Source organism: Falco peregrinus, chromosome 6, assembly GCF_023634155.1.
Source record: "Falco peregrinus isolate bFalPer1 chromosome 6, bFalPer1.pri, whole genome shotgun sequence".
NCBI lineage: Eukaryota > Metazoa > Chordata > Aves > Falconiformes > Falconidae > Falco > Falco peregrinus.
In genome coordinates this window covers 27,424,117-27,437,276 of record NC_073726.1, presented here as the reverse complement: position 1 = coordinate 27,437,276, position 13,160 = coordinate 27,424,117, and the positions used below count along the sequence as shown (strand labels likewise).

The 13,160-nt window shown below is 39.7% G+C and overlaps 1 protein-coding gene across 11 annotated transcripts in view; it reads left to right on the top strand.

Annotated features, from left to right (window-relative positions):
- CELF2 (CUGBP Elav-like family member 2) overlaps positions 1–13,160 on the top strand; it is a 375,972-nt gene that overhangs the window by 193,548 nt on the left and 169,264 nt on the right. Inside the window, exon 1 of one of the 11 annotated variants that reach the window (XM_055807134.1) lies at positions 3,997–4,015. The exons of the other annotated variants lie outside the window; for them this stretch is intronic. The gene's annotated coding sequence lies outside the window, so the exon portion shown is untranslated. Of the gene's footprint in view, positions 1–3,996; positions 4,016–13,160 lie in introns of those variants that run through there. 11 annotated transcript variants of the gene reach the window in all.

Sequence of the window (13,160 nt, the reverse complement as noted above, 5' to 3'; positions counted from 1 at the left end):
CCATGCAATGCATTGCTCAGGTTCACCATGCTGATGTGTGCATGACCAACCTGCAGTCGCTCGCCAGCTCCATGACCGGCATGCAGCTGGTATCATCACAGCTTTCAGAACCAACCCCCCAGTGGCATCTTTCCTGGCTGGGGTTTGTCGCCTCCTTCAAGGTGCCCAGTACAGCCTCTCCCTTTGCATGCCCTCAGCTACTGAAGCAGCACTGTCTACTCTGGCAGTGGTAAAAATACATTTCTAGAAAAAAAAAAAGCAGGGCCAAAAAAGATAGGTTTGCTATAAAACCCCCAAGGAAGTAGAGACTTCATGACATCTTAGCCTTGATGGGACCGTAGTGATACCAGTTAACCCTCTCAAGAGAAGTATTTACTGAAACGTTGACATCTATTTTAAGTTGAACAGGCTAGGACAAATAGTGAGGGCTTCCTGTGGTTTATCTGGCTTACTGACATGTGCTAAAACTGCAGCAGCCGAGCCTACCCTAGGACTGTAAACAGCTAGTTAGTCTTCAAAAACACATCTTAACTCCATAGCGACAGCAGTGTCTTTATGCCTCAGCTTTTAGAAAACCCTCAGTCGCTAAGTATGCTGCTGTGTGTTGCATAGCTTACAAAAAGGTGCCCAGAAAAGATGTCTTCAGTTTACGGACTGTGTGGTACTGGGAAAGAATATCAGAGATGGTTTGTCTGCCTGGCCAGAGCAAGGAAACCACCCTTAGCCACACAGTCCTATTAATATCCAATTAATAACAGCTTAGACAGTGTTGCTGCGTGGTGCAACTTAGATGTTGTTACTGTATAGCACAACAGGAGATTTTTCCCCTGTGTGCAAGGTTCAAATTTTTTACATACAAGTACTTAGAAATACATGCACGCATTTGTTTTTTTACGGGCTTTCCACATGCCTGACACAAGCACCTTTCGTCCTAACAGTTAGTGAAATCTTGACATTTTTGTTAACCATCTGCAGATCTCTTGAGGCTTTAAAGGCTATTTGTAGGAATTGCAACAGCCATTCCAGATACTTTTAAAAAAATAGACATGGGCTTTAAATAGTTAATGAATGCACATCATTTACCTAAACAGTGTTTTTATAGATCTTTGCAAATATGACATTAATTAAGGGAAGTAACTAAAGCTGAAGTGCCACAGAATGTTAATCCTCAGCATCAGTAATTAGCTGTGGATGAGGATTTAAAAAAATGTTTCCAGTTTATATCATTTTGTTTTGGAAGAAACACAAATGTGTGGGTTGAATTATTAAGAAAATAAATAAGCCCTAAAAAAACCCCCAACCCAACTCTGAAAGAGTGGCTGGATGTGTATCTGTGCTCTTGCCATGAGCCTTTGGGGATCTGTGGCTGGGCTCTGTGATGGAAGATAAATCTGAGATGAACCTGAGACACCCCCTCCACACTGCCTCTCTCCCCCATGCCCATGCCGGGGCTGTGCTCTGCGTTGTTGCAGCAGCCGAAGTGGGGATCCATCAGCCCGGCTGCGCTGCATCCTTGTTAGAGCAAACAGCCAGTGAGACCAGGTAGTGCAGACAACTCCTTGGTCATTAATATGATTGTGTTTTTAACAAACTAGTAAAGGCAGATCTTTGCCTCTGTCCCTCCTGTGTGCCCTGATAATTGTTTTGTTTATCTGCAGAATTTTGCTCACCACAGCGGGCAGTGGAAGGGCTGGCTGTATTCTTTGTTTTCTTAAATTGTTAAATGAAATTACTCAGATTCAGGAAATTAATTTTTGTAGTCTAGATATACAGTGAAAAAAAAAGCTTTGAAGTGCTGATGTCAGTGTAGTCACTCTGAAATTCAGGAATCACCCTTGAAAAATTTTCAGAGGCTTAAAAAGTGAGATTTTTTAAAAATGGTTGCATCCTTTTTAGTTATCTGTTGATATCTGAACCTTTACTTACAATTCATGTCACTCCAAACTTTATTCAACAGCCGTTTCGTATGAAAATGAAAGCCAAGATACCCATACAAATAGGACTTGAAGAATCAGAGCTTTTAAAGTAAAGCATAGTGTTATTATGAGGCTCATATTAAAATCGTGATAATAGCCAGTGTTACCTATTATTTTCTCTCTCTCTCTTTTTTTTTTTTTTTTTTTAGGATGATTAATTTAACAGCTACTATTGAAATAGCCACAAACAATTTAATAAACCTAGTAAAACTTCAGATGCTTCTTTATTATGCATTCAAATAGATTCTCAGCCTCCTGAGTCCTACTCTACACCCTTGAATGCTGCTAAGTAGTGCCATTAAAACAGCAATACTAGGAGACAATTCTCATTTATGGCGATTGTAAAATAGGGACAAGACACTGGTTTGGATTCAGTTTGAGAGACATATGTTTTCACAAGAAATTCTAAAGAAAATATAGAATAAACTATAGTGTCTCTGGATACTGAAAGGTTCACCGGCCCTGTTGACACGTTAATACTTTCTCTGACTTTCCTATGTTAAGCTTGAAGGTGTGTTAGCAAATGGTAAAAGTGGATCTTCCTACGTATAAGATGCCAGAATTGTGGCTAAAGAATGGTTTTGTCTTACTGAAATATAATTAATTTTCTATAGGCTGATTTCTTTCAAGATTTAGCAGGTTTTGTTAGTTGAGGATGTTTAAGGGGGAGAAGTTAATACAATAAAATATTTTATATTGCTTATGAAGAAAGGCTTGTTTGAAAATAGTTTTTCTTTCTTGAATTCTGGAAAATTTATGCTTTGTTTAAGCTCTGGAAATCCAGGCCTTAAAGACATTCCATTAGTTGAAACATGATGTGTAGGATCTTGTGTCTTTTGCCCTCATTTTTGTGATGTGTATTTACAGGCAATAACTCAAGCTGTATGACAGCTAGGTGAAATGTGAGGCTGTAGTTTTCTCCCTCGGTGGAAAATGGTGAAGCCATGAGCCTTTGATTTTGTGGTTATTTGAATACACTTGAATAAAGATCCAAGTGTATCATTCAGAGGCGTAGTCGAGAATCATCTTTGCAGGTGTAGGGATATGCAAGAACTGCACGGAAAATGTCCCGTGGCCTAGAGCTGTGAGGAGTCTTTGGGGACTGTGGGCAGAGTTTAGTGATAAAGAGCAAGCAGGCAATCCAGCGTGCTGCTGCTGCCTCCAAGAAGTCGTCTTGCGATTCCTTTCTGACACCTATATCGCTGTTTTACCTTTTTCAAGGGTTTTCTGCTTCAGTGATGCAGCTGGAAAACAAGGTGTAATCAGTGGGAGCCATTGCCTTTCTTCTGCTGCTGAATAAGAAGGTCAGGAGTTGCCATGTGCTTCATCCATTTAGTTGAGAAAGTAGGAACAGTACTCATCTCTCTGATAGACCCCTCCTTATGAAATTTGTTTTTCTGCACAGTGACAAGCTGATTAAGAGCAATTTTCTAGAGAGGAAATAAAGCTACCTACAGTAGATAGAGAAGAGAAAAATATTAGGCTCTTGCGTGAATGTCCTTGTATCAGTGGTTGTGCTTCGGTAATTAAATTCTGACAAACAGATGAACAAACAATCTCCAGGGGTAATGAAGCTCAGTCAATGAACCACAAGTCTTCACAAGTACTAACAATAAGAGAAAATACAATTGAAACCCCTGTGTATGTGTTACTCAAAAAGCAAGTTAAGAACTAATTAAAGGGATTTCTGTTTTCCTCTCCAGGCTTTGCATTTAGAAATAGATTTACAGAGTATATTCTCCACATTCCAGTATTCCAGGATTCTTAGATATAAGCATGAGAGTAGGTTTTAAACTTGTTTATTTCAAAAAGGAAATTCAATAAATTTAGTCCCCTCCCTTTACCGAAGTTAGCACCAGCATTATGGGTTTTTCAACAGACTTGAAAACCTGTAACCAGAGAAGTGAAATCCCTCAAATGTAATGTGCTTGCCCTTTGCTTGGGGTGCATGAAATGCAGACTCATGAAAATGTGATCATAGGAATTGAATGCAGTTCCTTCCAGCCTGCTTGGTGATAGCATATTGCACATGCTGAAAAGTAAGTATCTTTTCTGCTCTTCTGAAAAAATGATAACATATGCCATCACATTAACTGTGCAATCAACTCAAATTGGTCATGTCTGTATAAAAGTGCTTTGTGTCATGTGATACAATGTTCTAGATTTTTAAGGCCCTTTTTCTTATCACCTGTGACAGAGGCCTGTTCTCACCAATGTCAAAACTGATTTTTTCCTTTTGAAGTATTGTTTCTTAGTTACTCAAAAATATTTTTTCCGGGGGGGGGGGGGGGGGAAGATTGGCAAAATGACCATGTCATATGACAAATACAGATGGGAAGTTGGCAGTAAGTAAAGTATCAACTTTCTCTTTTGCTGCTGCTGCTGGGCTGAGAGAGTTAATCCCATAAGTAATGACAGTCACATTAGTTTTATTGATATTTTGTAATCTGTCTTTCCTGTCTCCCCCTGCTTCCCTACGATCCACTCTTGGTTAGTTACCTGCCACATGCTACCTGGTATCTAATTGCTGCATGTGTTACCTTTTTAATTTAAAATTGTACTTTTAGGGGTCAGGTGAAGTATCTTGATGAACAGTGTCAACTGGTTAGATATAAATTATATTTTCCCCTCTCTCCCTCAATAGAACTTGTATTTAAACTGTATTCATCGGAGTGCTCTCTGGCAGCTGTAGATGATAGAGATCATCAGTGGCCGAGCAATGGTGAGAGCACCTTTTGGAGAGGTTTGGCAATTCATCCATAACCACATGGTGGTTTGGAGTGCACCAATTGATAGTGTCCAGGTCCATGGTAAACCTCTATCACCAACAAGCAGTCTGCTCCCCATTTATGAAACTTATAGCTATAATGTACCTCTTATTTTATTCCTCTTTATGGCAGAGCCATAAACACCGTAAGGGAAAGTCCTGATGACTCAAAAAAACAAGAGCTGAACTGAAGCTGATTTGCAAAATGTTGAAGGTGGTTCTGACATCCTAGTGCTGAAAAAAGATTGGTATCTGGGGTTTAGTTTCTTACCTCTTCCCTCTGTAAACAGGAAGAGTAACTTGAAAGCAAAGGGAGGCTGTGTGAAGGTTATTCTCTGTGCACAGTGGCAGATGGAACTTGTACAGCACAACTAGAGTAAAGAAGGATGGTTGGTTTTTTTGGTGGTTTTGTTGTTGTTGTTTGGGTTTGTTTGGTTGTGGGGTTTTTTTGGTTTGTTTTTTTTTTTTTTTTTTTTTACACCTGTATCTGTGCCAAAATGAAATGTCCATCTTCCTTGGGTGTAAAACAGAAAAGTGTCTATCAGTCGTCTTGAAGGTGCGGCCACACTGCCCTTCACAGCGTGGGAGCTTTTGTATCCCTCTGTTGGCTGGGGTGGCACTGCCTTTGGCAGAAACAAGGGGCTGGGGGCAGTGTGGTCAAGACATGGATGTTTCCTCTACTGGCGTCCAAAGATGGGCAACAGAATGGAAAAGAAAATTTAAGAGCTTCCTTCTCAAATGAGATGTTTCTTCCTACTCTCCATATATAGGTATTTTTTATACAGAAGGGGAAGGAAAAAAGCAGACTCATTTTTATAGCTAACCCATTTACACATTTGCTTTTTACTATTTATGTAATACTTGCTAATGAGGTGGCCTGATCTGCTGATGTGGCCACTGATGATGATACACTTTACATCTAGAATACAGTGCTCTCTCTCTGATGTTGGGTTTAAAGCTTTGTATATTTTAAGTGTTTTAAGTTTCTTCTGAACTGTTTGCTGTGTAGGGTCTATATTATCTGGCGCATAGTATAGTTATGAATAGGTATTTCATGGTCTGCAGAGTTCTTCTTGTTCTTCTTCGCCTTTTATTTATTTATATTACTTATTTTACTTTGCCCCTTTTTCTGCCCCTCCTCCCACCAGAAGAAGTTTCCAAGCATATATAAGGTCTGTGTGTTTTGTCCTTTTGACATATGTGTAAGGATGCCGTGGAATTAGTATTTTATTTTTACAGAATTAATTAAAAAATAAGTATTTCCATTACTTCTCCCTCCTTTGAAGGAAATCCCCTAACCTGATATCTTTTAATCTTCCCTTGGAGAAAGCAGCCCCAACATCTTCCCATCTGAAGTCTATATGCTAATGCTAAATACACAGTTTTTGACTGCCAGAGAAATTTTGATGGTAACTGAGAGGTTATTTAGGTACAAACAGGCGCCTCCGTCCTACCCGTCTGTGCATGCAGGCGCGTGGGCACACAGTCTTTTACTCTCCCACCCTCCCACTGCATTCTTCCCTTGAAGAGCTCTCTGTATCTGAGAAATTAAGCCCATTACATACCCAGCTCCAGTCGATCCCGTTATCATTAAACTCTTGTTGTGGGATGCCTAAACGAACTACCTTGTGTATAGCATGCTGTTTTCCCCGTGTTAAGCAGCCCCCATTTGTGTGCTTTTTTTCTGTCATGGAGCCATAACCAAGAAAGACAAACTCCTCTCCCACATCACAAGAACAAAGCATTGTTTCCTCTGCCTGAAATTATTTTTCTTGAGATAGTCCTACAGGGACCAAAGCCATTTTACCATTACCCCTTAGTGCTACTTTATGTGGGATTTATAATGAAATTGCTTTGACAATTTGGATAATGACGGAGCAACGCAGTAATTGATGAAACATTTTGGGGAAGAACAATTTCCTTTGGGAGACATCAACTTCTGTATTAAAGTTGTAGTCCTAACATAATACATTGAAATGTTAAATAATAAATAAATAAAAAAATTACAAAATAGTCTTTCACTCCATTACTTAGTGTCTGTCACTGATTTTAGTTTCTGGTAGTTCTTAAAGGGAGATTGAAAAGGGCTCTGGATCAGTAAACCCCACATAGCTAAAAGATTCTATCTCTGCTAATCAAATCGTCATGGAATTACCTTGTTTTTATTAAGTCCAAGATGGACATTAATAACATGAGTAACAGTTTTCTGTATTTTTCACTAAGCCAAGTAAATGAGCTCAGTGAGACAGCTTTACATTATGCTAACAGAGGAGAGCGTTTTATTGTGTTTTTCAATAATTTCCCTCCAATTCTTAGTTTAAAACTTACTCCCGATGATAGTAATGTGTTTTACAATGTCTATATATTTTTTTATTGTCCATCTAATGCTTTTTTATTTAAAGATCTTGGAACATTTAACTTCAGTTAGTTTATTAATGAGTAGTCTCACAGAGCGCTTAATGTAGATCAGAGAATTACATTTACTGCTCTGGAATATGGTTCCATTCATTTGTACATCCAAAGGACCTAATGAAAGTAGGTTGCCCCTCATATCTCTGATTTGCAAACAGGAAAAGTGAAATTCAGAGAGCTCTAGTCCCCCTAGTCAAGACCACAAAGCCAGGGACCTCATCCATATATGTGATATACATTAAACCCTCTCCGAATACTCGGGATTGTTTGGCAGAACAGTCAGTCTTTTTCAATTACAAACATAGGACTGTTTACATGGGTGGATTTTTGTAATCCCGATTTCCAACACTTACGTGCTTGAAGGTAAAGCAATCCGATCAATTGGTAATAAAATCTTTTCTTCTGAGAAAAATTTTGACGGCTGTGTTGTGAATTCCTGGAAAGGGAAGCTGGATTCTTGAAAACACAGCTCCACAGCCTCGGAAAACTCCTTGAGAGCGCTGCATTGGGTAGATTTATCTACTAATCAGAGTAGTTTTGCTGTGGATGCTCTAAGAAACCTGAACTTTAGCTGTAGCTCTGACACTTGTAAAAGAGATGTTGAGTTAAAACATGTGACATTACACCAAACAGATATGTTAAAAATTGTACTTAAAGGTTAATATAATAAAAGTGTAGTTCATGTGAGAGTGATAGAAATATTGATCATAAAAATAAGTAGTGGCCCAGAAATTCAGCTGAAAAGGGGGGAAAAAAGCCTGGTTGATATATGAAGAATTTGAGTTGTGACACTAAGATCAATGGCTGTATTTTCACCCAGTGAAGCATGAGAGCTTCAGATAAGGGCAGTTAGTCAGTGAAATACTGACTGACATACCCTTTTACTGTTGGCATTTGGTCTCCAATATTGATCTTGCCTGTCACTGCCAACAAAGTATACTGAGGCTATATTTATGTTCAGATAATGTTGTGTTCAGTGTTTTATGAATGATGTCTAAAAGCTGAAGGTGTATAAGGAGTTAATTCTAGCTTCCGCCCTCATTTATTTGATTTGATCTTTTATATTGCTACAAGCCATTATAATCTTCTGCCAATCGGTCAGAGAGCAGATAACAGGCTATAATCCGCACAGACTCTTTAAACCTGACGATTTCCCATTCCTCTGCTGAGGAACGGTGTACTGGAAACAACAATTATATAGCACAGTCACTCCTGGACTTTCAGTGCTGGGAACACGGGACCTGAGTGTGCAGAAGGTGGCGGCTGAACTGGTTAAAGAATAAACCTTTAGGAGGAAGGCTGTTGTTTCTTGTGTCAGTTTGGTGGAGCTGGAAGAGTTAAGTCTAGAGCTTTTGGAAATAATTGTGGTATTCCAGCAAAAGATGTTTAGCGAGAGGCATGTGCCAAAAATTTTTAATGTTTTATGTTCCTTTACCTTTTTCTGCTGGCTCCAGCTGAAAATCATGTGTGAACAAGATCTTTGGTTCTACTCTTTCGAAATTAACAGTTTGAGCTCAAGTCAGAAAGGCTGAGAGAATTGTGTCCTTGGGTGCCAGGCGTGGTGGCTTTTAGCTGTGCTTCAGCCACCTTGGCCAGACCAAGGGTCAAGCTCTTGCTCCACTGCTATCGGGAGCTTTTTTGTGTTAGGATTTAGTCATCGGCTGCTTCAAAGAGACAGAAGGATTTATCCAGTGAAGAGTAGCTCAGTCAGAATTGAACTATTTTTTCTGCCTTTCTCAGAGCATCATCCACAGAGCTGTAATTTCTGGTTAATTTTTCTCACCTTTGGTCATACCTCCAGGATCCTCTATGGTTACCGTAGCTGGCAGACCCAGTGTGTTTTCTGTTGTAGCCTGGCAAACCTTGAACTTGAAGGGAAGTAGAGAAAAGGAAAGAAAGTGGAGCCCAAGCAAGGGATTCCCTGACTGCTGTGAGGGCCTGATGTGCCTTGTTCTAAGGCAGACCTGGGTGGATGAAGTGGCTTGATCTATGCAGCAACTACTTATTTCTGGTGAAATAGTTAGATAAAGTTGAGTTTTGTCCTTTACCCAAGACAGCTTATGTTAATCTTAGCCTTTGACCTCCCATTCAAGTTCATTTGCTTTCTTATAGCCAAATAACTCTCCGGGATAATCTTAGCCAGCAGTAGAAACCTCACAAGAATGAGTAATGAACTTAGAGGCTGGAGACATGGGAGCGATGTCAGGAGCAGACTGGGAAATTGCATCAGGTTTAAAGAAGAATGAGTGGTTATAACAGTAATTTAAGAATGTAACAGTTAAAGTATTTGCATGCAAAATTCAGTAGCAGAAGTAAATACTGGAAAATCACTTAATCCAACTCTGCTGCATCCCACACTAGTAGTGAAGCAGTGGCTAAACCACTGCGAACCTCCAGCCAGCCAGTTTCACTTGTTCCTCTGCAGCCAGTTAGAAAGAACCTGTAATCTGAAAATAGAATTTTGATATTGTTTGTACCTGTCTTTGCTTAACATTTTGTTTCCTGCACCCCATAAAGTTTTGTGTTGAATACCAGATAGTACTGTCACTGGTGGTGAATTTTATGGTGGGGGTGTTTACCCACTGAGCTGCATGCAAAGGCTACCTGGGTTTTGAGTTATGGCTACATGTTGCTCTGATGGGATATTTGAAGTTACACCAATACTTTTCACCTCCTTTAAAATTCTAGGGTTATACCGTATTTGGCAATTCTGGAGATGCTGGTGCTAAAAGCATAGCAATCATATTTCTTTTATTTGCGTGTATTTTATTTAGGGGGAGCGAGGAACCACAGTTGAGCTACAGATGTTCAGTATTACTGGGCTTCTGTGGTTGGATTGTGGTGGTGCTTGTCTTAATATGGCTTTTCCTTGGGTTGCTGAGGGTAGTGTGACCACCTAAAAAATGGTGAATGAATACGGTCATGAATACAGCATACTGTAGAGAAGCAGCTTTCCTAGGCATTGGGTGAAGCCAGATACAGATGTTCTTTTTTGCATGCTCAACTCAGGGGTGAGGATAAGAAGGTTAAAATTGGAAATTATGATGCTTTACTCATTAAGGCTTTTACAGTTACAGTTACAGATGAGTATGCAGTTATAAGACATGTCTTCTGGCCCATCAAAAGCAATTCTTAGCACTTTAAGGTTTCCCCTTTTTCCTGAAACAGGGAAATCATTTATGCATATTACCAGTTGCCTCCTCAAAAACAAGGTATTTTTCTGCAATAAGCTTGGAAAAGGAAACCTTTTCAAACTTTTGTTTCAGTCAATCAGGTTTGATTTTAAATTATGTAATTGCTTAGTTGTGGGTGAGCAAAACCAAACACCTGTGAAATACACCTACTGATGGCACATAGCGACAGACACATAGTGAGTTCAGCACTGAGCTAATGCCTCTCTGATGTGAGCCCAAGTTGGTCAGGATCTGCTGGTTGTCCGTTTAAAACAAGTGTTCCCAAAATTTTGAATTTTATATTCAGAAAACATGTTTTATTAGAGTATATATGAAATGACATTTTGATTTAATTGTTTTTTTAATGGCATAAGCAAACAAGGTGGACTGGAAACCGAAAGGGGACATAAAACTAAGCTTCACTTTTCCCCATGAATCTTTCAGGCTGAGTTCTTTCAGTCAACAGAGTAGCTTTCTGGGTTGCCGGAAAATTTGCAGAATCCCTTTGGTTCTCAGCATGTCTGTCCTTCCATCATGTCTGCAGCTTGCTCTTCCCCATGGTCCTCTGCTGCCTCTCTTGTCCCTTGCTGTGACTATCATGCTCTTGCCACCATGGCTAGAAGCATCTCTCCTGAATGTGCTATTTTTGACCCAGAGAGCTCTTTCTCCCTGTTTGCAGGAGTGCAGGAGCAGTCTGAGAGCAGAGATGTAGCCTGGTGCAGACATTAACCACTGTCACGTGCCAGGAATTGGCCTCCTTAGCTCCCTGAATGTAGCAGGGGCTCCTGTACCCGGGTACTCTGTCGCCAGTGATCATCCTTTGAATTGACTCCTTTTTCTTTCTTCTTTGGTGAGATTTGGAGGGTTTGCAGCAGTCTGCAAAGCTTATAAAACATTGGGAACCCCATCACCACAGAAGGAAAAGTTTTTTCAGGAGACGCTTTTTGTTTTCAGAGACAGAAAAGAGGAACAAGGGCGTATTTATGGAGCTTCGGTGTATTCATTATTTTTTGCAGTTAAGGGTCCTTTGCAAATGTTCTCTTTGACACTGTTCAGGGGTCTGATGCAGCAGGTGTGTCTGTGGACTTGTTTTCATTCTCCTTCAATCCATCTTTGTCATGATTTACAAAAAGAACAAAGGTGGTCAAGGGTGACTGAAACCTAGCATCCAAAAAGAAAAAAGGTACCGCACGCTTAGTAGCATTTTACGATGATATGATCAAACAAGTTTATATGCTACTACTGACATTAAAGTGATGACAATTTAAGAGCATTAATGATCTGTATCAGCATCTTCATCAGCCTGCAGGAAAAAAGCAAAAGCAAATATTAACATACCTTGTTACAGGCTGACTTCTTTTCCCATTTCACTTTAGTTTGAAATTCTAAGTATCCTGCCCACTGTGACTGTTCACCTTATCACCATGATCTTACCGGCTCCACTAAAACTTAATTTTTTCATTAAGTATTGCAGTAAGAAGAACAATGCTTTTCAGTGTTCGGCAGGATTAAGGGTTGTTTGCAGTATATGAGTTAAGTCGAGCTAGCACTGTAACCAGGTGTAATGACTTTTTATTTCCTTTCCTTTATTGTATTATTTTCTTTTATATCCCTCTGATACATTTTGATGACTGTAATTTTAGAGGGTGATTGTATTGCCATAACTTAGAACCTGTGTCCTGATGTTAATATATATGTATACACACATATGTAATATATATGTTTGTGTGTGTGTGTATATATTTATGCATGTACATAAAGATAGAGATACACAGTATTCCATGTTTCCCCTTCTAAGTGGGATCTGTGCATGTATCCTTGAGTTCAGAACCCATCATTTCTGTTCTCCTGGGCACTGTAAAATTCATTAAGCTAAGTAAAAATGACAAATTATTTGCTGCTGTTGAAGAATATAGAAGCATACTTGTTTGATTTTGGGGCTCTTGTCTGTGTTGCTTACCGAGCAACATTGCCTTGTATTAGAAGGGTCGTGATTTCAAAAGACTCTAATAAAGCTAGTCATATTATGTGTGTGTATTAGAGTGTAGCAAAAAGCCTTTGTTCATTTTGACTGCAATGGAGCTGACTTAATGCCCCATTTTGCAGCTGTTCTCTATCTACCACTCATTCCGGTGTTTTTTCCTTGCAAAGACCAGTTTTGTCCATCCAATGAGTTCAGTTCAAGAGTGTTTATAGTACTGTCTTTTGAGGTTTTGCTAGCCTGTGACCTATCTAATGAAACAAATGGGTATTTACTAGTGTTGAAAGCTGAGGAATATTTTCTGCACATCAATTTAAGAGAAGAACGAGAGTTTTACATTGGAGTTTGATAGGTTTGAGTATCTGTGCAAATCAACCCTCAAGGTGTTCAGATCTTGACTTCTCTTGTTAGCACTAAAGATAAGTCGAATAATTTCTTCAGGGTTTAGGGAATGAGACTGAAAGGGCTTGACTTCAAAAGAGCCTGTTATTTGATGGTTTGGATTTAGGCACCTAAACAGGCAACTTGTTATTGCAGGTCATGCAGCATCCAGCAGGCTCAATTGATCTTGTTGGGATTGTTTGCGGTGAACATTTCTGATAACCTGACAGCATCTCTCAGATGGCTAATTGGGAGACGAGCATGTTGGATCTAGCTTGGGCTCGGTGTGCCTATCACCACAGAAAACCTATTCTAGGATCTCTTGTTTTCCAGATGCAGCTTGTTGGTATGCATGTCAGTGTGTGTGTCAGGCTTTGCACGCCATCCCATCCACCATCAGTCCGCTCAGCAGATAGTCATTGCTCAGCAGCTGATAATAGAGGCTATAGGTGAAGATATGCTTAGACCTT